The sequence below is a fragment of the Lathyrus oleraceus genome, chromosome 2 (genome assembly GCF_024323335.1).
Source record: "Lathyrus oleraceus cultivar Zhongwan6 chromosome 2, CAAS_Psat_ZW6_1.0, whole genome shotgun sequence".
NCBI lineage: Eukaryota > Viridiplantae > Streptophyta > Magnoliopsida > Fabales > Fabaceae > Lathyrus > Lathyrus oleraceus.
The window spans coordinates 162,307,977-162,333,956 of record NC_066580.1 but is presented as its reverse complement, the minus strand read 5'-3'; the positions used below and the strand labels follow the sequence as shown (position 1 = coordinate 162,333,956).

At 35.6% G+C, this 25,980-nt stretch overlaps 1 long non-coding RNA gene across 3 annotated transcripts; it reads right to left on the bottom strand.

Moving 5' to 3' along the window:
- Positions 1-15,493: 15,493 nt before the first annotated feature.
- On the bottom strand, positions 15,494-18,842 carry LOC127118682 (uncharacterized). 3 transcript variants are annotated; one of them, XR_007802294.1, is made up of 3 exons: positions 18,383-18,842; positions 15,984-17,628; positions 15,494-15,911 (listed from the first exon to the last, which is right to left on the bottom strand). It is a non-coding gene; the product is annotated as an uncharacterized LOC127118682 (long non-coding RNA). The 3 variants fall into 3 exon arrangements; XR_007802293.1 differs by having other exon boundaries at positions 15,988-17,628; XR_007802295.1 differs by having other exon boundaries at positions 15,988-17,628; positions 18,422-18,842.
- Between the last annotated feature and the right edge of the window lie 7,138 nt (positions 18,843-25,980).

The following is a 25,980-nucleotide window of genomic DNA, read 5'->3' as shown; positions in this document are numbered from 1 at the left end:
TTTAGAAAACTTTCCTTTCTGACATGCTTCACAAAGAGCATCTGAAGCAAACTTCAAGTTGAGTAGACCTCTAACTAATCCAAGGTTATTTAGCTGAGAAATCCTTCTCATGCTAACATGGCCCAAACGTCTATGCCATACACATTGCTCTTCATTAACAGACATTAGCCATTTTACATTTTGATCTTTAAGATCAGAAAGTATAATTTTATAAATGTTATTCTTTCTCTTCCGTAAAAAAGATTGTACCATCTTTTTGATTGACAACCTTACAAGACTTTTGATTAAAAATGATATCATAACCATTGTCACTAAGTTGAATAATAGACAAAAGTTTATGCACCAGACCATTAACTAAAAGAATATTCGTAATAGAAGGAAGTTTATCGTTACCAATAGTTCCAGAGCCAATGATCTTTCCTTTATGGTTTCCTCTGAAACCAACCAAGCCTCCAAGCTTTAGTTCCAAATATCGGAACATAGACCTTATGCTTGTTGTAACACCCTTCTAAATACCCCAAAATATTTAATTAAAATAATAACATATCAATCAGAGTAATTATGCCCCGAAGGGTGTCACACAATCATTTCACAACAAATATCAAAATATCCTGTCATGCTCATTTATTAAATCAAAATAAGACTCTTTTGCATAATTCGCAGCAGGTACAAAACATCGACATTCAAATCATGTACTACATTACATGTAAAGTTGAATCAACAACTAAATTAAAACATAGTCAAACATTCCCTCCCGATGTTACATCTACCAGAGCATGACCCACTAAGGACGACACTAGACTCCATAGCACTAGCTTCTACTCAACTCACTGCTCGTTACCTGAAAAATAGATGTAAGGGTGAGTTCCTCAATCAATATAATAAGCATTATAGAACAACATGTAATGCTAAGTAAATAACACATCAATTCACCCTAATCAGACTACGCACTCAGCAACGACAATATCCGTTCAAACATCATATTCAACAGTAACATATAGCATATGTATAATCTCAACCATACTCAACATCAACAACACAACACATAACACACATATAATACTGGAATACATCCATTCATATTATATGCCATACATTCATTATGAAATGAGACTCCACACATGCGGTACCGACTATTCTTGAACATACAGTTCAAGCTCACCGATCAAATCCAGATACGGCTACTAAGCTCACTAGTCCCACTCATTTGAGATCTAATGACTCACTCACCAATTCCTCACCATGGGAATTAGCTACAGCCCCGAAGGCTAGACTATGCACACTAATCATCTAGCATGCAAACATCAACAACAAACCCACCATGGTTCACTCACTAATTCCTCACCATGGGAATTAGCTACAGCCCCAAAGGCTAGAATAAGCATGCTAATCACCTAGCAATACAACAACAACAGCAACCATTCAAGAATAGACATAAGCTCACACTCTGAGCCATAAAACAGTCTGTTCACAAATGCATACATAACTGATACATTCACAGCATCATGCTTATCATCACACATCATTAATACATTTTATCACCAAAAGCATATCACATCATGCCACATAATCAAATACAGTATTAGCACATTCTACTAATACCTATACTACTCAAAACAACGGGAAATGATCCCTGCTACATCATACATCAGCTAAGTACATCACTCAGCCTAAACAACCAAAAAACTGCACAACAACAGCACAGAAAATCACAATTCTGCCCATACGCGTATCGCCTATGCCCATACGCGTATTGCCCACGCCTGACCAAATCCATACGCGTAATGCCCACGCCCATACGCGTATGCTACGCGTATCACATTCCCATACGCGTACCAACAGAGACCAAAACACGTTCAAAACATCATCTTCCTCATCCATACGCGTATTGCCTAGTGCCATACGCGTACCAGCCATCTCATACGCGTATTGCCTAGTGCCATACGCGTATGACCAGAAACCAGATTTCCAGATCTGCAATGGCTTTCTCTGCTACGAGATCTACCCAATCCAACCTTCCACAGTCCAATTTCTACACAGAAATCGTTCATATTTTCAACACAATTCATATCTTATTCGATTACACAAAATCTGACACTTTTACATCTAATTCCTACGAATTCTTTCTCAATTATACCCCAATTTCGTTTATCCAAAAAGTTCACAAATCCATCATGCATCAATCTAATCAGAGGTAAAACAATGGTTATCACTACCCAGTACATATTATCACATAATGCCCTTTAACCGATGATAAACCCCCCTTACCTGAGTTAATCCGGCACTTCCGTTAGCTTCAAGCTTTTCCTCTTCTCCTGCTCTGCCTTTTTGCCCTTTTTTCCACTTTCAACCGCTTCTCTGTGTTTTCCTTTTCACGTGCAAAACCCTTTTTACCAAAAATGGGACTTTTTATTATTCCAACTTATTTTATTCCAATAAATAATTATCCCAATAATTATTATTCCAAAATAATAATAATAATAATTTCAATCATCTAATTAAATTAATAAACATATTATTAACTTAATTTAAATAATTATTATATTATTATCGGGGTGTTACAACTCTCCCCCACTAAAAGAGTTTTCGTCCTCGAAAACATACCTCAAGCGAACAACTCTGGGTAAGACTCCTTCATCTTACTCTCCAGTTCCCAAGTCACATTGCCACCTGCTGGTCCTCCCCAAGCTACCTTCACCAAGGCGATCTCTTTACCCCGCAACTGCTTCAACTCTCGATCCTCGATCCTCATAGGTGATGTTTCAACAGTCAGGTTATCTCTCACCTGTACATCATCTACTTGGACTACATGCGACGGATCATGAATGTACCTCCTCAATTGAGACACATGAAAAACCTCATGCAAATTCGCAAGCGACGGCGGTAAAGCGATACGATAGGCTACCTCTCCTATCCTCTCCAAAATCTGATAAGGACCAATAAAACGAGGTGTCAACTTCTTCGACTTCAAAGCTCGACCAACACCAGTTATCGGAGTAACACGAAGAAACACATGATCTCCCTCTTGGAACTCAAGTGACTTCCTCCTCTTATCATGATAACTCTTCTGACGACTCTGAGCAATTCTCATCTTCTCCTGAATCATCTTAATCTTTTCCGTAGTTTGTTGAACAATCTCCGGTCCAACCACAGCACTCTCACCGGACTCATACCAACATAACGGTGTCCGACATCTCCTACCATACAAAGCTTCAAACGGTGCCATACCGATGCTCGAATGAAAACTATTGTTGTAGGTAAACTCAATCAAAGGTAAATAACAATCCCAAGCACCTCCCTTTTCCAAAACACAAGCTCTCAAAAGATCCTCTAATGACTGAATCGTCCTCTCAGTCTGACCATCAGTCTGCGGATGATATGCAGAACTCAATCTCAGCTTAGTTCCCAAAGCCTTCTGCAAACCTTCCCAAAATTTCGATGTAAATCTAGGATCTCTGTCCGAAACAATACTCGACGGAATACCATGCAAACTTACAATCTTCTCAATATACAACTCGGCTAATCTTTCTAACGGATAATCCATTCTGATCGGAATGAAATGAGCCGACTTCGTCAATCTATCAACAATTACCCATATAGCCTCAAAATTCTTACTTGTCCTCGGCAAACCAGAAACAAAATCCATACTGATACTATCCCACTTCCACTCTGGAATAGCCAACGGTTGCATTAGCCCAGACGGCTTCTGATGCTCAATCTTTGACTTCTGACAAGTCAAACAGGAATAAACAAAACTCGCAATTTCTCTTTTCATTCCCGGCCACCAAAATAGCTTTTTCAAATCATGATACATCTTCGTAGCTCCAGGATGAATACTCAAACCACTACGATGTCCTTCTTCAAGAATGCTCTTCTTAAGCTCAGTAACATCCGGAATACACACCCGATTACCAAATCTCAAAACATCATTCTCATCAACTCTGAATTCACCACCTTGACCTTGATTCACTAGAGTCAACTTATCAACCAAAAGCATATCGGATTTCTGACCCTCTCTGATCTCTTCCAAAATATTACTCGTTAACTTCAACATTCCCAATTTAACACTATTGTGAGTACTCTCACACACCAAACTCAAATCTCTAAACTGCTCAATTAAATCCAATTCTTTAACCATTAACATAGACATATGCAATGATTTCCTACTCAATGCATCAGCCACTACATTTGCTTTACCCGGATGGTAATTCAAACCAAAATCATAATCCTTCAGAAATTCTAACCATCTCCTCTGTCTCATATTCAGCTCTTTCTGATCAAACAAATACTTTAAACTCTTATGGTCACTGAAAACCTCAAATCTTGACCCATACAAATAGTGCCTCCACAACTTCAGAACAAACACCACAGCTGCCAACTCTAAATCGTGCGTCGGATAGTTCCTCTCATGAACCCTTAGCTGTCTCGAAGCATAAGCTATAACCTGCTTATTCTGCATCAACACACCACCTAAACCCAACAATGAAGCATCACAATAAACCTCGAATAGTTCCGACGAACTCGGTAATATCAGGATAGGAGCAGTAGTCAACCTTCTCTTTAACTCTTGGAAACCTTCTTCACATTTTGAGTCCCAAACAAACGCTTGCCCCTTTCTAGTCAACATCGTCAACGGTAACGCCAACTTAGAAAATCCCTCAATGAATTTCCTATAATAACCAGCCAAACCAAGAAAACTTCGAATCTCAGCAACAGACTTCGGAGCTTCCCACTTAGATACCGCTTCTATCTTAGAAGGATCAACAGCAACACCACCTCTTGAAATTACATGACCAAGAAAACTAACTTCTTCTAACCAAAATTCACACTTAGACAGTTTAGCAAATAACTTCTTTTCTCGTAGAATTCCCAAAACCACTCTCAAATGCTCAGCATGCTCTTCTTCAGATTTCGAATACACCAAAATGTCATCAATAAACACTACCACAAACTTGTCTAGGTACGGATGGAAAATCCTATTCATATACTCCATAAATACTCCAGGCGCATTAGTCACACCAAAAGGCATTACAGAATACTCATAATGTCCATACCTTGTTCTGAAAGCAGTCTTCTGAATATCCTCAGTTTTCACACGTATCTGATGATACCCAGATCTCAAATCTATCTTGCTGAACACACTCGCACCAACCAACTGATCCATCAAATCATCAATCCTCGGCAAAGGATACCGATTCTTGATTGTCACTTTATTCAGTTGCCTATAGTCCACACACAACCTCATAGTACCTTCTTTCTTCTTAACCAACAACACTGGTGCACCCCACGGTGACACACTCGGACGAATAAATTTCTTATCCAACAGATCTTCCAGCTGACTCTTCAATTCAGCTAACTCAACAGCAGACATACGGTACGGAGCCATCGATATTGGTCTAGTACCAGGTACCAAATCAATCGAGAACTCAACTTCACGCTCTGGCGGCAATTCATTCACTTCTTCAGGAAACACATCAGGAAAATCACACACCACAGCCAGATCACAAATCACCAGTTTATCTTTAGCTTCCAAAGTCGCTAACAGCATAAACAACTCTGCCCCATCTACTACTGCCTCATTCACCTGCCTTGCAGATAGAAACAAATCCTTTCCTTCTTCAATCTCAGGAAAGATCACAGTCTTATCAAAGCAGTTAATAGAAACTCGGTTAAACACCAACCAGTTCATTCCCAAGATAACATCAATCTGCACTAGTGGAAGACACACAAGGTCTATCCCAAAGTCTCTACCAAACATACTCAAAGGACAACTCAAACAAACTGAAGTAGTAGTCACTGAACCCTTCGCAGGAGTATCAATCACCATACTTCCAAGCATCTTAGATATCTCTAACTTAAGTTTCACAGCACAATCCAAAGATATAAAGGAATGAGTAGCACCTGTGTCAATAATAGCTACAAGAGGAAAGCCATTAATATAACACGTACCTCGGATCAAACGATCATCTGCAGAAGTCTCAGAACCCGATAAAGCAAAGACCTTGCCTCCTGACTGATTCTCTTTCTTCGGCTTAGGACACTGTGGACTGATATGACCCACTTCTCCACAGTTGAAACAAGTCACAGTCTTCAACCGACACTCTGCAGCCAAATGACCACCTTTTCCACACTTGAAACACTTCATAGCAGCACTGGTACACTCATGAACACGATGTCCAGCCCGACCACATCTGTAACACTTAACAGGAGCACTAGAGTCTCCCCCACTAGGCCTCTTCATCCCACTCTGACTCTGAAAACCTTTGCCAGCTGCATACGGTTTTCCACGATCATTCTGACTCTTACCTTTCCTATCAACCCTTTGCTGATAGCTCTCTGCTCTAGCCTTGGAATCCTGCTCGAAAATCCTGCAACAGTCAACCAAATCAGAAAACACCCTGATCCGCTGATACCCAATAGCCTGTTTGATCTCGGGACGCAACCCGTTCTCAAACTTCACACATTTCGAAAATTCTCCAGCAGTCTCACTATAGGGAGTATAATACTTTGACAGTTCTGTGAACTTAGCAGCATACTCAGTAACAGACCGGTTACCCTGCTTCAATTCCAAGAACTCTATCTCTTTCTTCCCTCTAACATCCTCTGGAAAATACTTCCTCAGGAATCTCTCTCTGAACACAGCCCAAGAGATCTCAGCATTCCCAGCAGATTCCAACTCAGTGCGGGTAGCAACCCACCAATCATCCGCTTCCTCTGACAGCATATGCGTACCGAACCTGACCTTCTGGTTATCGGCACACTCAGTCACTCGGAAGATTCTCTCAATCTCCTTCAACCACTTCTGAGCACCATCTGGATCGTATGCTCCCTTGAACATTGGAGGATTGTTCTTCTGGAACTCACTCAGTTGACGAGCAGCTCCCATTCCCATAACATTCGGATTTCCTCCAAGTACTCCAGCTAGCATACCCAGAGCCTCAGCAATTGCAGCATCATCTCTACCTCTCCCAGCCATCTCTATTCTGAAAACCCAAACAAACTAAAACAATTAGTACTGATAGGGTTACACAACGCCTATCCCGTACAGGGGAAACAGAATAACTACGACTCGACTCGACCGACTATGCTCTGATACCACTAATGTAACACCCTTCTAAATACCCCAAAATATTTAATTAAAATAATAACATATCAATCAGAGTAATTATGCCCCGAAGGGTGTCACACAATCATTTCACAACAAATATCAAAATATCCTGTCATGCTCATTTATTAAATCAAAATAAGACTCTTTTGCATAATTCGCAGCAGGTACAAAACATCGACATTCAAATCATGTACTACATTACATGTAAAGTTGAATCAACAACTAAATTAAAACATAGTCAAACATTCCCTCCCGATGTTACATCTACCAGAGCATGACCCACTAAGGACGACACTAGACTCCATAGCACTAGCTTCTACTCAACTCACTGCTCGTTACCTGAAAAATAGATGTAAGGGTGAGTTCCTCAATCAATATAATAAGCATTATAGAACAACATGTAATGCTAAGTAAATAACACATCAATTCACCCTAATCAGACTACGCACTCAGCAACGGCAATATCCGTTCAAACATCATATTCAACAGTAACATATAGCATATGTATAATCTCAACCATACTCAACATCAACAACACAACACATAACACACATATAATACTGGAATACATCCATTCATATTATATGCCATACATTCATTATGAAATGAGACTCCACACATGCGGTACCGACTATTCTTGAACATACAGTTCAAGCTCACCGATCAAATCCAGATACGGCTACTAAGCTCACTAGTCCCACTCATTTGAGATCTAATGACTCACTCACCAATTCCTCACCATGGGAATTAGCTACAGCCCCGAAGGCTAGACTATGCACACTAATCATCTAGCATGCAAACATCAACAACAAACCCACCATGGTTCACTCACTAATTCCTCACCATGGGAATTAGCTACAGCCCCAAAGGCTAGAATAAGCATGCTAATCACCTAGCAATACAACAACAACAGCAACCATTCAAGAATAGACATAAGCTCACACTCTGAGCCATAAAACAGTCTGTTCACAAATGCATACATAACTGATACATTCACAGCATCATGCTTATCATCACACATCATTAATACATTTTATCACCAAAAGCATATCACATCATGCCACATAATCAAATACAGTATTAGCACATTCTACTAATACCTATACTACTCAAAACAACGGGAAATGATCCCTGCTACATCATACATCAACTAAGTACATCACTCAGCCTAAACAACCAAAAAACTGCACAACAACAGCACAGAAAATCACAATTCTGCCCATACGCGTATCGCCTATGCCCATACGCGTATTGCCCACGCCTGACCAAATCCATACGCGTAATGCCCACGCCCATACGCGTATGCTACGCGTATCACATTCCCATACGCGTACCAACAGAGACCAAAACACGTTCAAAACATCATCTTCCTCATCCATACGCGTATTGCCTAGTGCCATACGCGTACCAGCCATCTCATACGCGTATTGCCTAGTGCCATACGCGTATGACCAGAAACCAGATTTCCAGATCTGCAATGGCTTTCTCTGCTACGAGATCTACCCAATCCAACCTTCCACAGTCCAATTTCTACACAGAAATCGTTCATATTTTCAACACAATTCATATCTTATTCGATTACACAAAATCTGACACTTTTACATCTAATTCCTACGAATTCTTTCTCAATTATACCCCAATTTCGTTTATCCAAAAAGTTCACAAATCCATCATGCATCAATCTAATCAGAGGTAAAACAATGGTTATCACTACCCAGTACATATTATCACATAATGCCCTTTAACCGATGATAAACCCCCCTTACCTGAGTTAATCCGGCACTTCCGTTAGCTTCAAGCTTTTCCTCTTCTCCTGCTCTGCCTTTTTGCCCTTTTTTCCACTTTCAACCGCTTCTCTGTGTTTTCCTTTTCACGTGCAAAACCCTTTTTACCAAAAATGGGACTTTTTATTATTCCAACTTATTTTATTCCAATAAATAATTATCCCAATAATTATTATTCCAAAATAATAATAATAATAATTTCAATCATCTAATTAAATTAATAAACATATTATTAACTTAATTTAAATAATTATTATATTATTATCGGGGTGTTACACTTGTGATGTGTCACGAGCATCCACTGTCCAGGTACCATGACTAGTGTTTCAAATGAGCTGTTAAGGATGTCTACAACATAAATTATTTTATCCTTAAGTACCCACTTTCTGGGTCATCTCTTGTTAGTTTTCCCAGAGTTTCTTATAACTTTGGGTCTTTTAGCAGAAGGATAATCATGGGGAATTTATGCATGATACTTAGGTTTCATAATTGAGTTCTTATCCTTTGTATGTTTATGTGTTTGTGCAGAAATATCAAGCTCAGTGCCAGCAGACACGAAATGCATACAGAGAGGTTTTGGTTTTATCTTCTGACTTTCGTCAGGTTTTATAGTTTATGTATAACCTAAACCTTTCTTGCTATTTCTGCTAACTCCATAGATCAAGGAAGCCATTTTGCTCCTACCTATGCTTTTAGCTAGAAAGTACTAGAATGCTTTGTCATATCTAATGATGCAATCAATACCAAAAGCTTATGAGACTATTTCCTCCTCTAGTTTTGGAATTTTGCTTTTCAAAGCAAAGTTGTTACTTTATAAATAAAATACTTTTTTCATTTAGAGAGGAAATATCTTTCTCAAGCTCACTACGAGTTTCAGAGGCAACTACTTGGACTTGTTTAAGGTCCTTGTATTTACTTTGAGGACTCTGGTACTTTTCCAGTATTTCAGAGAGACATGATTCAATATCAAAACGAGATAGGTTAAAAAATACCTCTTCAGAATCAGAGTCGGATTCTGATTCTAATAATACCTTATCTTCTGGTTCTTTAGATTCTTCAGGATCACTTGTAGTTGCCATCAATGCAACATTGACTTTTTCTTTGTTAGAATCTTCTTCTTAGGATTTTGAGTCATCCCATATATCCATCAGCCCCTTCTTGCCTTTAGAAAAATTCTTCTTAGGCCTTCTTTCCTTTTTCAGCTTAGGACAATCATTTTTATAGTGGCCTGACTCCTTGCACTTAAAGCAGATAACTTCTTTTCCATAACCTTGCTTCTTTTGTCCAGACGAAGAATCAAAACGACCAATAATCCTTCTAACTCCTCTGAACTTTCCTTGACCATTTTTCCTCGTGCTTCTAGAGTTTGTTGACTCTCTTTGAAATTAGAGAAAGCTCATCATCATCTTCTGAGTCTTCATCAGATCCTTCTAATTCTTCCTTAGCTTTATATGCTCTTGTCTTCTCATGCTTAAATTTTAGGGCAACAGATTTACCTCTCTTCTGAGGCTTATCTTCTTCGAGCTCAATCACGTGGCTTCTTAAAGAATTGACAAGTTCTTCAAGACTGATACTGTTGAGATCCTTTGTCAGCTTCAAAGCAGTTACCATATGTCTCTATTTTTTAGGAAGACTTCTGATAATCTTCTTGACATGGTCAGCTGTAGAGTATCCTTTTCCAGAAATTTCAGTTATGCAACAAGCATCTAAAACCTTCAGAACATAGTCTTAATTGTTTCATCATCTTCCATTTTGAATGCCCTGTACTTATGGATTAAGGCCAATGCATTTGTCTCCTTTACTTGAGCATTTCCCTCATGAGTCATCCTCAGAGAGTCAAAAATGGATTTGACAGGATCTTTATTTGTTATATTCTCATACTTCGTATAAGAGATAACATTTAGCATTATGATTCTGGTCATATGATAATTTTTGAAATCTTTCTTCTGTTGATCAGTCATATCACTTCTTGCTATATTATTTCCTTCATCATTCACGGGGTGAATGTAGCCATCGACTACAAGATCCCAAAGATTAACATTGTTACCAAGAAAGAAAATTTTTATTCTATCTTTCCAATAATCAAATTTCTCACCATTAAAGATTGGTGATTTTGCACTGTAATGATCTCTTTCATTATTGTTAACAACTTTAGCATTGTTAGTAGCGACCATTATTTCTCACACAAACTAGATCGGTACTGAACACAGTGAAGTGTTGATAAAACCTTTATCACAATCAGAACCAGAGCTCTGATACCCATTGAAGGTGTTAAAAACACAATAAATGGGGGTTTGAATAGGTTTTATAAGCAAAGGCTTTTTCCAAAACAAGAACACCATTAACAAGTTAATAACAAAGAGATAAAAACACAAGTATTTTTATCCTGGTTCACTTGAAACTCAAAGCTACTCTAGTACACCCGCCAAGGTGATTTTGCCTTATACATAAGGACTTAATCCGTTATAATCAATAGATTATAATAATCACAAAGAATAACCTTCTTTGTCTTCTCAAGGATCCAACTATACCCTAGTCTCCTTAAGGACTCACAAAGAACAACCTTCTTTATCTTTTTAAGGATAACCTTCTTAAGGAATCAAACAAATAATTTGAATAATATTTTGTGTGTTATAAGATGCTTCTATATAAGAAGATTTTACACAGATGGATAAAGAAACACTTAAAGAAAAATTGTGTACAAAGAAATGATAGCTTTTCACAAAGAAATAAACTTGTCAAAATATTGTATCACCGACGTTTTCTTCAAGTCTTCAAGTCTCCAAGTCTCACTTATATAGAATAAGAAGAAGATTGTTAGAGGGAAAAAAGGGAAAAGCTCATAGAGCGACTATCCACTATTGGATGAGAGAGGAGTGATACTACATAACATCCTACGCCCACAAAATCAGTGACATGTATAATGTATAATACTGTCCTTGCCCACGAAATCAGGTAGTGGAAAGGATGTTAGATTTGTACTATGTACTATTTGATCTCTTTCCCATTTGGTCTTATCTTCAAGTTCATTGACTTTTGATTAAAGTTGACGAAGCATGAAATGAAGAAACATAAAGCTGGATTCAGAAACTTCAGAATCTTTGGTCAGAACCTTGACAACGTCAGTAATCTGGCTTAAGATCTTAAGTATCTTCAGAATATTCAGTCAGATCCTTGATAACTTCGATCGGCTGACTTGAGATCTTCATAATCTTTAGCTACATAATGCAACTTCGGAAGCTTGTCATTCTTCAGAAGTTTGGTGATCAGAGTCGCGTCCAGAAGCATGAACTGAGAGAATATTGCAGCAGCAACATATTGTCTTCTCAAAAGCTTCTCAGGAGTGAATCAACATAGAAGCAAAAAGATCATTGCAGCTGTAATATTGAACATCTTTCAGAACTTCAAATAGCTGGCGCAGAAGCGGATTTGGAGCACATTATTCAAAAATTGATGATGTTGCACATCATATATTCAAAATCAGAATTGGTTGTTAAAGTTACACAATAACAAACCATTAGGGTACCAAAATTGTTCTAACACAAATACAGTATTTTTATCATCAAAACACAAGGTATATATGCATAACCAAATCTTGTTCTAACATAGGTTATTGACCTTTTCCCGACCTCCATGGTTAGCGATCTTTTTCCAACCTACATGGTTGATGACCTTTTCTAACCTCCATGTTTGATGATCCGTTTCCAATCTCCATAATTGATGACCTTTTTCTAACCTCCGTGGTTGATGATCTCTTTCCAACCTCCATGGTTAATGACCTTTTTCCAACCTCTATGGTTGATGATGTTTTTTCAACATCTGTGTTGATGATCTTTTTCCAACCTACATGGTTGATGATGTCGTTTCCAACCTCCATGGTTGATGATCTTTTTCCAACTTCCATGGTTGTTAATCTTTTTCCAACCTTCGGGTTGTCGATCTTTTTCCAACCTCCATGGTTGTTGACCTTTTTCCAACCTTCAGATTGTAGATCTTTTTCCAACCTCCATGGTTGTTGACCTTTTTCCAATCTTCGGGTTATTGATATTTTTACAACCTTTGGGTTGTTGATATTTTTCCAACCTCCATGGTTGATGAGCTTTTTCCAACCCCCGTGTTTGATGATCCCTTTTCAAACCTCCGGGCTGTTGACTTTTTTCTAACCTTCATGGTTGACAACCTTTTTTCAACCTCCATGATTGATGACCATTTCTCCAACCTCCATGGTTGATGATCTTTTTTCTAACCTTTATGGTTTATTTCTTTCCAACCTACATGGTTGATGATATTTTTTCAACATTTGTGTTATTGACTTGTTTCTAACCTCCATGATTGATGATATGTTTCTAACCTCCATGGTTGATGATATGTTTCCAACCTCTATGGTTGATGATTTGTTTCCAACCTCTGTATTGATAATTTGTTTCCAACCTCCATGGTTGATGACATTTTCCAGCCTTTATGGTTGATGATCTTTTTCCAACCTTTATGGTTGATGATCTTTTTCCAGCCTTTTATAGTTGATTGATCTTTTTCCAACCTCTAGGTTGTTGACCTTTTTATAACCTTTAGGTCGTTGATCTTTTCCCAACCATAGTTTATTGATCTTTTTCCGACCTCCGGGTTGTTGACATTTTTCCAACCTCCGGGTTGTTGACATTTTTCCAACCTTTGGATTGTTGATCTTTTTCCAACCTTCGGGTTATTGATCTTTTCCCAACGTTCATGCTAATGGTATTTTCCCAACTTACGCATTGATGATTTATTTCCAACAACCATGTCATTTCCAACCAACAAATTGATGACGATCTTCTTTTTACATCCCTCTCGGAAAGGATCAAATTGAAACCTCTAACAGCAAGGGCATTATGAAACTCTCTTAATCAACTTGCAAGTTCCTCGATTCAATTATCATGTGCTAGAGAATCAAAGATCACCACCATACCAAAAATTAGAACCAGGGTCCACCTCTACCAATACCAGTCACTCCTTCCACCTAATAACCCACATTGTTATATAACATGTACAATCTTCATATGAATCAAGCATATACACTACATACATATCACATTGCGTATATCATGCATAACAAACATATTTGTTGTGACTGGTCTATTTCCCTGGCAAGGCATTTCAGTCAATCCCCAACAAATAACCCCATAAAAGTTTGTCTGTCATTCTATATCCCCAACAAACAAACTCCCCAATAATACACTTACCTTCCTTACATTACATCCACTCATTTTCCAAATGACAAATTTTAGGATATTTTTGTATTTAATCCTCTTCTACCTTGAATGCCTAAAAATTTGTAACCATTCGTACATTCAAATCCAAGATAATTAAATAGGGGCAACTGTCAGATCCCAATATTTGCCCAACTTCTTTTCGCTTTTCATCTGACTTTTTGTCTTTGGTTCATCTTCATCTTCCTAGGTATCTAGGTCCTTCTTACATTTAATTTTTATAAGCATTATTGACTCAAAGGTTTTATCATGACAAATTCATTTTCAAGATTGATGAACTAGGGTTTCTTCTATGGCATATTTGGGAAACAAAACCTATGACATTATGTTACATTAGCTTGAGAGACTCATCTCTTAGATCAAGCCCTTTTGGAATCCTATTTATGTTCTATGATATTTGTGGATCATTAGGGGAGTTTTCCCTTTTTATTGACTATTATTTGTTGAATGCCCTAAATGGTTTGTCTATCTGGTTTTGTTTCAAGGTATTGCAACTTAAGGATTATTCAAGATTCAAGATTTATGATCAAAGTCAATCAAGATTCAAGAAAGGTTCAAATTTAAATCTTGGAGGAACTATCTTGCATATCTATGCAAGACATAATTCATTCAAAGAAGGGTTGTGTTTCTCATTACAAGTCATCAAAACATTCATTACACCAACCAAAATAAAAATCTACATAATTACATGTTTTTGCCTAAAGATGACTTTTGGTCAACTGTTAACTTTTTGGTCAGACATTTGACCAAATTCAACTACCTAAACATAGACCTTATTCAACTTTCCTTCGGTTACAAAGACACCCCCTCCAAAACCTTTAAGTCTCCAAGGTGCCTTCAATAAGTAGCCTTGATCCTTGCCTAACCCAAAAATTTCATTTCATGCCTTGGTCGAGATCTTCATGGACATATCTTCACTTCAAACATGTACTACTAGTCTTGCAATGAACACACAAACAAACACGTAATCAACATATCACTTACATAACAACATTCATAACAGTGCACTAACATTCCAATGTCAAACAAACCTGCTAATTTCAAAACATCACAACAACTTATATCAAGTTCAAGCTCACCTTCAAACAACAACTTATATCAAGTTCAAGCTCACCTTCAAACCCTAACAAAACACGTGGATTCTCAACGCGCTTTGAGGATCAACTTTTTTTCTTCAATGGAGTCTATTCATTATCACTAGATATTTTAATAATTTCAAAGTTTTAATTGTAGTTGCTCATAGTTGTGTTCTTTGACATCTTCCTTTTATGTAAGTTGTTAAAAACTTTGTTTCTTGGTCAAGCATTCTTTTAAATAGTTGCATGCTTAAAGTTTGTGGGACGGATTATCTATACTTGGAAACGAAGCAGTATATCGGGTCCATAATTTTTTTGGTCAAGAAAACGTGTCCCAGGGAACAACAATTCCTACACATGTCGAGACAATTTTCTCAGGCTGCTACTGCTCAAATAAGTCTTTTGAACCATCATATGCTTTTCCGGTTTCAACGACACCACCACCAACAACTTTTAAAATCAGATACACCTTATAGGACAACAACAATTAAGTGACACCCTACTCAAAGTACTTTCATATCCATCTGATGAGGCCATTTGGTTAGTTCTTGATGTTCATGCATGCAGCGCGACCTTCAGCACTTCCAACATCTCGTCGTGTTCCTTGTGCACAGTTTCAAGCTAGAGAAGCATAATGCTTTGATAATTCGCCGCCTTTGTGTTCTTTTGAATGTTGAGAGAGTTTACCGTGAACTTTCTACGACATTAGAAGAAGAATCAGATTTGGATTTTACATCAATTATGATTCAAACATTGAATTTGATATTACCTACATCATCGTAATTGTCTGATCTTTTGAAGCAATCACTGGTAAATACAGATGGGAAGGACTTGCATGTTTCTTTGCATGCCTCTTGATGTCATTCTCCAACGACAATTATAAGTCTCTGCTTCTTAGCTCAGACTTACCGTCATTCTAGTACTGCGATTCAATCTCTGATAGAGGAGGACATAAATGTCAAGTTTTTTGTCCAACTGGATAAATTGACTCACTTGTTGGAAACTCCATTGACATGGCAGTGCAGCAGTTCAATATTCATAGTAAAAATACTCGAGGATCTTCGAAGCACTCTGTCGTAGCTGGTGAGGGAATGCCTTATATGCTTCCACATAAATCTTCTGCAAACATGAGCTTAGGGCCTAATAATTTTTTGAATTCAAAAGCTTCTATCAGTATAAGAATCAATGATACTCCTATCGATCCATTCGAATACCTCGGTAGCCCAAGACCACATGTATATCAAAGAAGGGACATAACAATTCTCAAACACGAAGACGGTGTCACATATCTAAAAGAGACAATGTAATGCACATTAGACCCTTGATAGAAAATCATCTCAATGTGGCATTTGTTAGGAGAAGAATTTTTCATCAGACAACATTAGCGGCAGCCACAGGAGCTTCACTGTTTTGTCCGCGACTATGAAACGCGACACCGTCGTTATCCCTGATAGTGATGATGAGAGAGTTCAGATGACACAATTTTGCATTCTTGTGACAGAAAATGGAACTAATGTTCATGATGTAAATCAAAGGGTGTTGAGATAATCAATTACGCTTGCAAGCATGTTATGTCCAAAGCAGAAAAACCATTATTAAAGAACTCCGAAGTCAACAAAATAGGTATTACTAGCATTGAAAAGAGTCCTCATTACCCAAATAGATTATTAAATGGCAGCTATGTTGAATTCTTTAGGGTTTGGGATTTAAGATCAATCTCAAAACCTGTTGATGAAACTTCAATCAGTTTAGGTGGAGGTGTTTGGAGAGTGAAGCACCATCCCGACATTCAAGGCCTTGTTTTGGCAGTCTGTATGCACAACGGTTTTGCAATCATTGGTATTAAAGGTGACAAAGATGAGGTGTAGGAAACATACAAGGAGCGTGGTTCACTTGCGTATGGAGTAGTAACCGAAGCAACTTCCAACGAGAACATGGTCGGGCATGAGAGTGTAAGGATCTAGTACAACAATCATGACAATTGTTGCAATAGAAAAAATAACATCTGCAATGGTGGTTGCCTTTTTTCCAAAATGATCATTAATCCAAACACTAATTGTTGATCCAAAAAAGTTGCACCAGTCCCTACTCTGGTAACCCCGAGTCAATTACTGCAGTCTGGACCAACTATAGTTTCTTCTGCTCAGCCTTCATGAACACCGCACAAGGATGTTGAAATTGTTCAAGTATTATCCACATCATCCCCTAAGCAATATTTGTCAATTAATACTATCATTTCCAATGACTTATGGACATAGTCACAAGTCTGGCAAAGGTAGTATATAAACTCATCGACAATCTCTAGCCAAAAAGATGCAAACCACCCAAATTCTTTTATGGTCGTGTTGTTGGTGCCTCAATACTAAAAGTTGAATGGCTTACTGTCTGTCTTACATCTATAACTATCTTACTACCTGAAAAATACATGATTCTTTATTAGAGATCAACATGCGACATGCTTATTCAACAAAAGTTGTTACCATAGATATAAATGCCTTAGAATCACATTCAAATCACCCACTTCATATCTTATCTGAATTATTTATCAGTTCACTTCCCAAAACACGCATTCATTAAAGGATCCAATCAGGTGTCTAGCTTTGATAACCGATTCTTCCACAACCAGAGAACTTTTTGTGCCTTTGTTCAGAAGGTTTGAGATTGTAGATTGTAAAAGTGAAAGTAAGGTACCAACAACCAACTCAACATTATTAATATTACTTCACCATCTAAGAATTAATTGACTGTCTGACATTAAACTAAACACTAACTTAAAAGTCTCAACTCACTAACATCCTGACCTAATAAATACTAACATTCACTAACTGTTTTCTAAAACTAATTAACTGTCAATTAACAGTTCAATTTAACGGTGTTAAAAATCCTAACTAACTTCTTCATTGAGATTAACCAACTGTAACAATGCCCAAACTCTAACAAACCATCCCCATTTGATAGCCCGATTCGGTCACAACATTTCTTTTATATAAATAGTACATACATTCATTCATCTTCAACCTTTAACTATTCTGCAAAATTCACTCTACAATTCACACTCCACAAATTTGAATATACTACATCCTCCAATTTTGAATCAACAACAACGACATGTAATCCCCAATCCTACATACTATATTCAAAGAAAAAGAGGAGGAAGAAGTTACATACACAGTAATAAGAATCAAAGTCAAAGGGAATGATTTATACTTGAGGAATTCGAAGCTTGTACTTGGGTTTCTTGCACCACCATTCTTCATCAACTTCAATTACAACAATTACCGGGGAAAATCACGTCCCTATTGGTAGGGTCTCCATCTCTCTTTCCACCAAGTTCTTCATACAATCTTGTTCTTCATGTTAATATGATTCATTCCCCAATGACTATTGCTAAATTCAATAATCCATTAGTGTTTAATTTAAGTTGAAGCATTTAGGGTTCTTGAACAAAATATGAAATTAAATAGGATTGGCGAAGATTATGAGAGTTCAAGGATTAGAGCTAGGTTGAGGATGGAAATCCGAATGGAACAGTACCTCCAATTTACATATTGGTTGAGTTTTGGTGGTAGTGAAGTTTCCGTCCGGTGACAGAAGAAGAAGATGACGTGAACTTCTTTGCTACTTGTTATTTTTCTTTTATTTTATTATACCTTTATTATTATTATTATCATTATTAATACTAGCGTTCAGACGGGCACTCCCGTGCCCGTCTGTCCGCTCTTTTTAATGCGCACAGCAGAGAAAAATAAATATTTTTTTTTTTATGAGGTTTGTATTGTACGTCATATTAAAAATAATATTACTACACTTTGAAAATGATAGACAAAGATATTCAAAATTATATTGAAGCATGCAAAGTACTATTGATATTGTGTAATCAATGACGTTCTTTAAAAGGAATGTCGAACATGAAATCTTTATTCGAAGTATTTTCCTTTTCATTGCAATTATTTTTCATAGTAAACAAAAAATGTAAGACTCTCAAAATAATTTTTTTTAGAAAAAAAGATAGTAAAATTAATAGTAAATAGTGTAATATAGTTTTTTTACCTTATAAAGATTCAAATCAATTCTTCATACACTATTTTATTAATACATTCTTAAGATTTAAAAAACTACAAATACATGAAGAAATGTCATATCATCAAAGAATACATTCAAAATATATCTCAGCTAAGTAATGTGGGATCAAGAAAATCTAATTTGAGTCTGTGGTCATTTCCAAGTCTCCTTATTGCGCTACACCGAGTTTTTGTTTTTACTCCCGTGCCCGTTTGTCCACTTTTTTATTGTGCTTACGTGTGTATATCTTTTATGATGTTTTTCACATATGTCCTCTTAAAAAAAATATTACTTGGACACATTTCATAAAAATAAAATTAAGATGATATATATATTCACTTTTAACATGTTTTAGTAAATTATGATTTAAATTTGATAAATCAACATTAAAAAAGGTGGAACACCTCTCTCTCTCTCTCATATTTAAGTAATAATTTACTGCAACATATTGAAAGTGAATATATATCATCTTAATTATATATAAATAAATAAATAAATATTCCTATCTTTTTCAACCAATTTTATCTTTTGTATTATTAAATTTCTCCCTATTTTCATTTGAATATCTATTTTTATTTTCTAATTTTTTTTCTAAATCTATTATTTTCCTTTCATTTCACACTATTGACCAACATTATAAAGAATAACAGCAAAAATGTTGCAAATATAATCGGTATTTAATTCACTTACAATAGAGTGTCGGATGCTAAGATGGCCAATAAATCTATGAAACATCATTAAGAAAGAAAGTATTTGCATATAATGTTTTGATAATCATGAAAATAATAAATAGTACATAATCAACGCTATAAGAAAAACAGCTGATAGTCAACAAATCCATAATCTATCATCTTCTGCACCACCATATCTCGAAAAACACATCTTATACACCACCATATCTCGAAAAGCATGTCAAAATAAGAAATGATCAAATAAACTTCTACAAACTTCTACGTCCACGTCTTGCTCGATCCTACTTGTCTCAATTGGGAAATCTGCATTAAGTTTTTGAAAGACGGTAATAAACTTCTAAATCACTAAATCCAATACTAAGAACATGCATTTTTTCTTCTTTTTCCCTTTCAGTTTCTCTCTAAATTTTTAAGTTTTAATTTTGTTTTCGATGAGTGTGTTGTGGGTGGTACTCATGATATGAGGAAGTTGAATATTTTGATTAGTAACAGTAATCCATGAATAATGGGTTGGTTGGAATAAAGATATAATTGGAATGAAAATAGGTCACTTCAAAATATCATATCCCCATTATAGATAGTTATAGATACAATAATTAGAATTTATTAGAATTTAAAGTAAGATGTCATAGGTTCTCTGAAATACTTCAGTGTTAAATTCTAGGAACCAATTTAATAATGCAAATGACATATTATAATAATTAAAAATCATATTGTACTTCTAAGTCGTTAAATTCTAAATTATTTTAAATCATTTCCTATTCTTTTTCTTAGCATCATATCTCTCATATTATTTATCTTAATTTATAATATCTCTTCTTAATTTATAATCTCTCTCCGCCTTTTTAGTATGCACACACGCAAAACGATTTTTTGTCCATAAATCTATTTCGATTTTTAACTAAATAGAAAAGAAAGGCGGGAAATTGTATGAATCAGAGTCAAATATAGATAGAAAGATTTGTAGTAGAAAAAATATCTCAAGATAAATGTCATTAAAATGACAAATAGTAATCATTAATCATCTATTATGTAATACTATATACTTTAAAAATCAGAAATATAATAATGTAAAATAAATTGAACCAACAAACTTAATGAAATAATAAACTATATATTTTAGCAAATTTGATAATTATAGACATGTTATATTTGTTCTTTAAAACAATTAATGGTAGAACTTAAAGAAGAAAATTGTGAACATAGATTTAAAAATATCATATAATAAAAATAAATAAATCATCAATGAGAATATGTAATAGTTGATCATTACACTGAATCTCAAATAAAAACAAAAAAGAAAACATGGGCATATCTGTCGCTATCATCATAATGAGTTATTTTCTTGTTGATCATCGTACTAATGTTAAATTTGATCAATGTGAAAACATTGTCATCTTTGTGGTAACATTGTGAGAAATTGAGAAAAATATATGTCGTACAACCATTAATGTCACAAACATGAAAGATCTCTCCTGATAATATCAATGTGTTGGGGGTTGACAACCATATTCTCCATTTCTCTTGATAATGGCTTCCATATTGATATCACTGAAAATCCAAAATCTTCCCTCTTTTCCTTCTCTTTTTTCCATCTCCTTCCCTTTTTATCTCAAAAAGTTATTTATAAGTTCATGTCCAATAAAACAACACATAAAGGGAAAAATTAGTTTCTCATATAACAACACAATTTTAGTATAAAACATAAAAATTAACTAATAATTCCATATATTTTAATAACAACTACGGTAAAGTAAAATGAAATATAATAATTAGAAAGACAGAAAGAAAAAAAACTTAAATGGTGAAAGTAAAAGTTCAGTGCTAAATCACTTATCAATTATAGATAAATCATTTCCCAAATTTCTCAACTTTCCTTCTTAAAATCAACTTTAAAGCAAGTACGATGGTTTAAATAATATGAAGAACTCAGGGGGAGATAAAAATCAAAAGGAGAGTGAATTGGGATATAGGCAAACCATTTTAGATTTTACCAAATCAGTTAAAATCTGAATACAATACAAAAACATAAACTGAACAAATTTTGTTAATAAATAGTAATTTTGTAGATTCAAGTGGTAACTACCAAGAAGTTATAATGATGCATTATTTGTAACTGCTAAATGGAAGAACATGGAGGTTATATTGTTGTAAATTCAAGAGGTAACTACCAAGAAGTTATTATCACACAATTTTGTTTTATTATTTATTAAAAAATTAAAAGATTAAATAAGGGTAATTTTGAAAAAAATAAAAGTCACTCCAAAACATTGTATCCCATTTATATATGTAGAGATATAAACTTATATTTTTGTGATAATGGAGAAAAGCAAAATAAACTTATCTTTATGTTTGTGTTTTTCAATTATTTTAAATTTTTTATGTGAAGTTTAAAAAAAACATTTTTAAGAGCAAATATATATGATCATATCTTGCAACAATGAGGTGTTTACGTTATTAAAAAATCGGTCATTACCGTTACTAAAAGAAACTATTGTCAATTTAAAAAATATGGTAAGAGGTTATTAAAATAAACTATATTGGAAGTAAAAAAACTGCATATTAGAAAGTTACAATAGAAAATCAAAAGTAAGATAGAAATATAATAGAATAAAAAAAATTAAAAAAAAAATACTATGTTGATTAAGAAAGAGATAAAATTAAAAAAAAAATAGAAGAGGATTTTTAACTTATGTCATCATTCAACCGTTAATGAAAGTTATAGATATTTTTTTTTTGTGAGAGATGGAAGTTAGTTTATCAATTGGTAACCAACAAAAGATATAAACCACTCAAGTTATTTATAAAAAAGATAAAGGGTAATTTTGGAATAAAAATAGGCCACTCCAAAAACTTGTATCCCCTTTATATATAGTTATAGATAAAAACCATTAATAAAATCATTTTAGTTAATTAATATTAATTAACTAATTGTTTTAAGTTAACTAATTTTAGTTAATTGCTTTTACTAATTAAATTCAATAAATTTTTTACATTGGATTGAACTAATTTGACTAATTTTGTTATTTGACCACATTAAATCTTTTCAAATGATGTTATAACCATTGGCGATTAGTTTAATTAATTGATTTTTAATTGATTATATAGTAATCTAAAAAAAAACCATGATGATCAATTATTAACCTTATTCCATGACATGATTTCCCTCTATCTTAATTTAATTAATGGATCAAGTTCATTTGATTAATGACTTGAATTCATAACTTTAGGTTTAATTGGTTAATCTCCTTGGTTAATTAATTATATAAAAATTCCTTGCTGCTTTAGGGTTTATTAAATTAGGTGATCATAAGTCCTTTGATCACTTGATTGAATTATATCTTCACACTGTACTGGATCTCACAAGCTCAAGACATCATCATGCAAGACCTCAAGGTTGAAGACTCTTCATCATCAAGTACAATAAAAAGATTATTCTTACAACACTTGTCAGTTACGATTCGAATTGTGCGCCATGAGCCTTAAGTAATGGAGAAGGGATGAGAAAGAACACTCTTATCCTCATTATGAATATCTTTGGATACTGGATGCCTAACCTAGTTGTTCAAAGTATTCACTTATACTCATAGACTTTAGTACGATTCAAATCAAACAATTGTCAAGTCTTCTTCCTCACAGATCATAATGCAACCATCTCCACTAACAATACTTGTTTCTTTGGGTTAAACACAATATTCTTTGGCGTCCATACCTTCTTTGGGTTGAGCACCTCATGGTGAAACACCCATCTCTGAACCAATACCTTTTCCATGCATGTGTTGTCTTGTCAGACCTGATGCTTAGATAAATCCATCCCTTTCTTGTTTGCCTTGTCAGACCCCGTGCTTAGGCAAACCCCATTTATCCTGCATGTTTATTTTATCAGACCTAAGACTTAGGCAAACCCATATCTTTCTTGTTTGCCTTGTCAGGTCTCGTGCTTAGGCAAACCTTTTTCTCATGCATGTTTGTGTTATCAGACTCCGTGCTTAGACAAACCCTTCTCTTTTTGGTTTGTCTTGTCAGATCCCGTGCTTACGCAAACCTTTTTCTCATGCATGTTTGTCTTATCAAACCTCGTGCGTAGACAAACCCTTCTCTTTCTTGTTTTCCTTGTCAGACCTCGTGCTTAGGTAAACGTCATTTCTCCTGCATGTTTGTCTTGTCAAACCCGATGTTGAGACAAACCCTTATCTTTCTTGTTTGCCTTGTCAAACCTTATGCTTAGGCAAACCATTCTTTCATGCATGTTTGCCTTATCAGACCTCGTGCTTAGGCAAACCCCTTTCTCATGTATGTTTTCCTTGTTAGACCCGATGCTTAGGCAAACGCCCTATTTTGTAGGTTTTGATCCTTGGATCTAGGCAAAATCCTACAAGCTTGCATTGGCCACTCTTTGGTTTAGGCACACTTAACCTATGGATTCAAACAACACAATCTTAGTTCAAAAAAATATGTTCACCATACTTCAACACCACTTTCTCTATTCAAGCAACTTTGTTGCAATTCAAGCATTTCTTCTACACTACCAACAAGTTTCCTTAATTTTTATTCAATTCAATCAACTTTTTCCTTTTCTTTTATCTCATAAATCTTTTCAAAACATTTTGTTTCCTTTCTTTAGCATAGATGGTTAACCCAAAAAATACTTCTCGTACCCGAAATGGTACTCCAAACCCTGAATTAACAGTCACTTTGATAGTTGGTATAACAGGGACATCGAACCATGTAGGAGTCACATGCCCAATCTTAACTCCATTAGCGACTTCAACATCAACGCCAATAGTAATATTTTCTTACTCCAAGTAATAAACATTCAAACTACACCTAGTTCTACTTCTATAGTTATAGGGGACCCTAATCCCCCTTATGTCCAAACGTTTACCATATCCTTAGTTAATAGGGATTATCCATATGGCATGCCAACTGCCATGATGGCAGAGTTACAGAGTGACACTTCGACGTTTGCAAATAATGCTGCAACAATAGCGTCACCCCTCAATCCATATTTGGCGTCAAGATTTGCCATAAGAAACCCTGGTCGGATGACATAACCAATACGAGGAATTCTCTATGTTCCTCCAGGAATGCTAACACTAACTACTTATTCTTTAGCATCCATGAGCCAACAAATTGATGTTAGTAACCATAATATGGTGAATATATTAACATAACAAGTAGGTGTTATGTTACATCCTCTAATATAACACCACCCAAAGTTACCAGCAGTTAACCCATTAGATGGGTAAAATTGTTGATTTTTTGGGGCACCTCCAGCACCAGTTGTGGCACACATAATAACTAAATTCTATCGAACAACCTCCATTAAGGATAGTCTAAGGAAACCAAGCCAAAAATGGCCATGAAATAGTTATGGTGCCAAGAGACCAGGGCGTCGATCAAGTACTTAGAAATGTCCAACAAAACAACTTTAGGGGGCAAAATAATATAACTAACATAGTCGAACAAATCTTGGCCCTCAATGGATTTAACGTTGGCCTTCATAAGCCTAATTATGTGTCACTTATGTCGGAATATGTCCGACAGACCAAACTTCCAAGGGGATGGAAAGTCCCCAAATTCACCAAGTTTGCTGATGACACTAATGAGTCCACGATCGAGCATGTTGCTAGGTATCAAATTGAGGCCAACGATCTAGCCAATAGTGAGAATTTGAAAATGAAATATTTTCCTAATTATTTGGAAAAGAACGCTTTTATGCGGTTTACCATACTGCCTCCGCGTTCCATATTTAATTGGAATCAACAAGTAGGGGTGTTTCATGAACAATTATGTATGGGCCAATCTAAGATTAACCTAAAGGAATTAGCTAGTGTGAGGCGAAAGGTTGTTGAAATCATAGATGATTACCTAAATAGGTTCAGGATAATGAAATCAAGGTGCTTCACCCAGGTGCCTGGCCATGAATAAGTCAAGTTGGTTGTAGAGGGTCTTGATTATTCCATTAGAAAAAAGTTATACACCAGTATTTAAGTGATATGGTCCAAATAG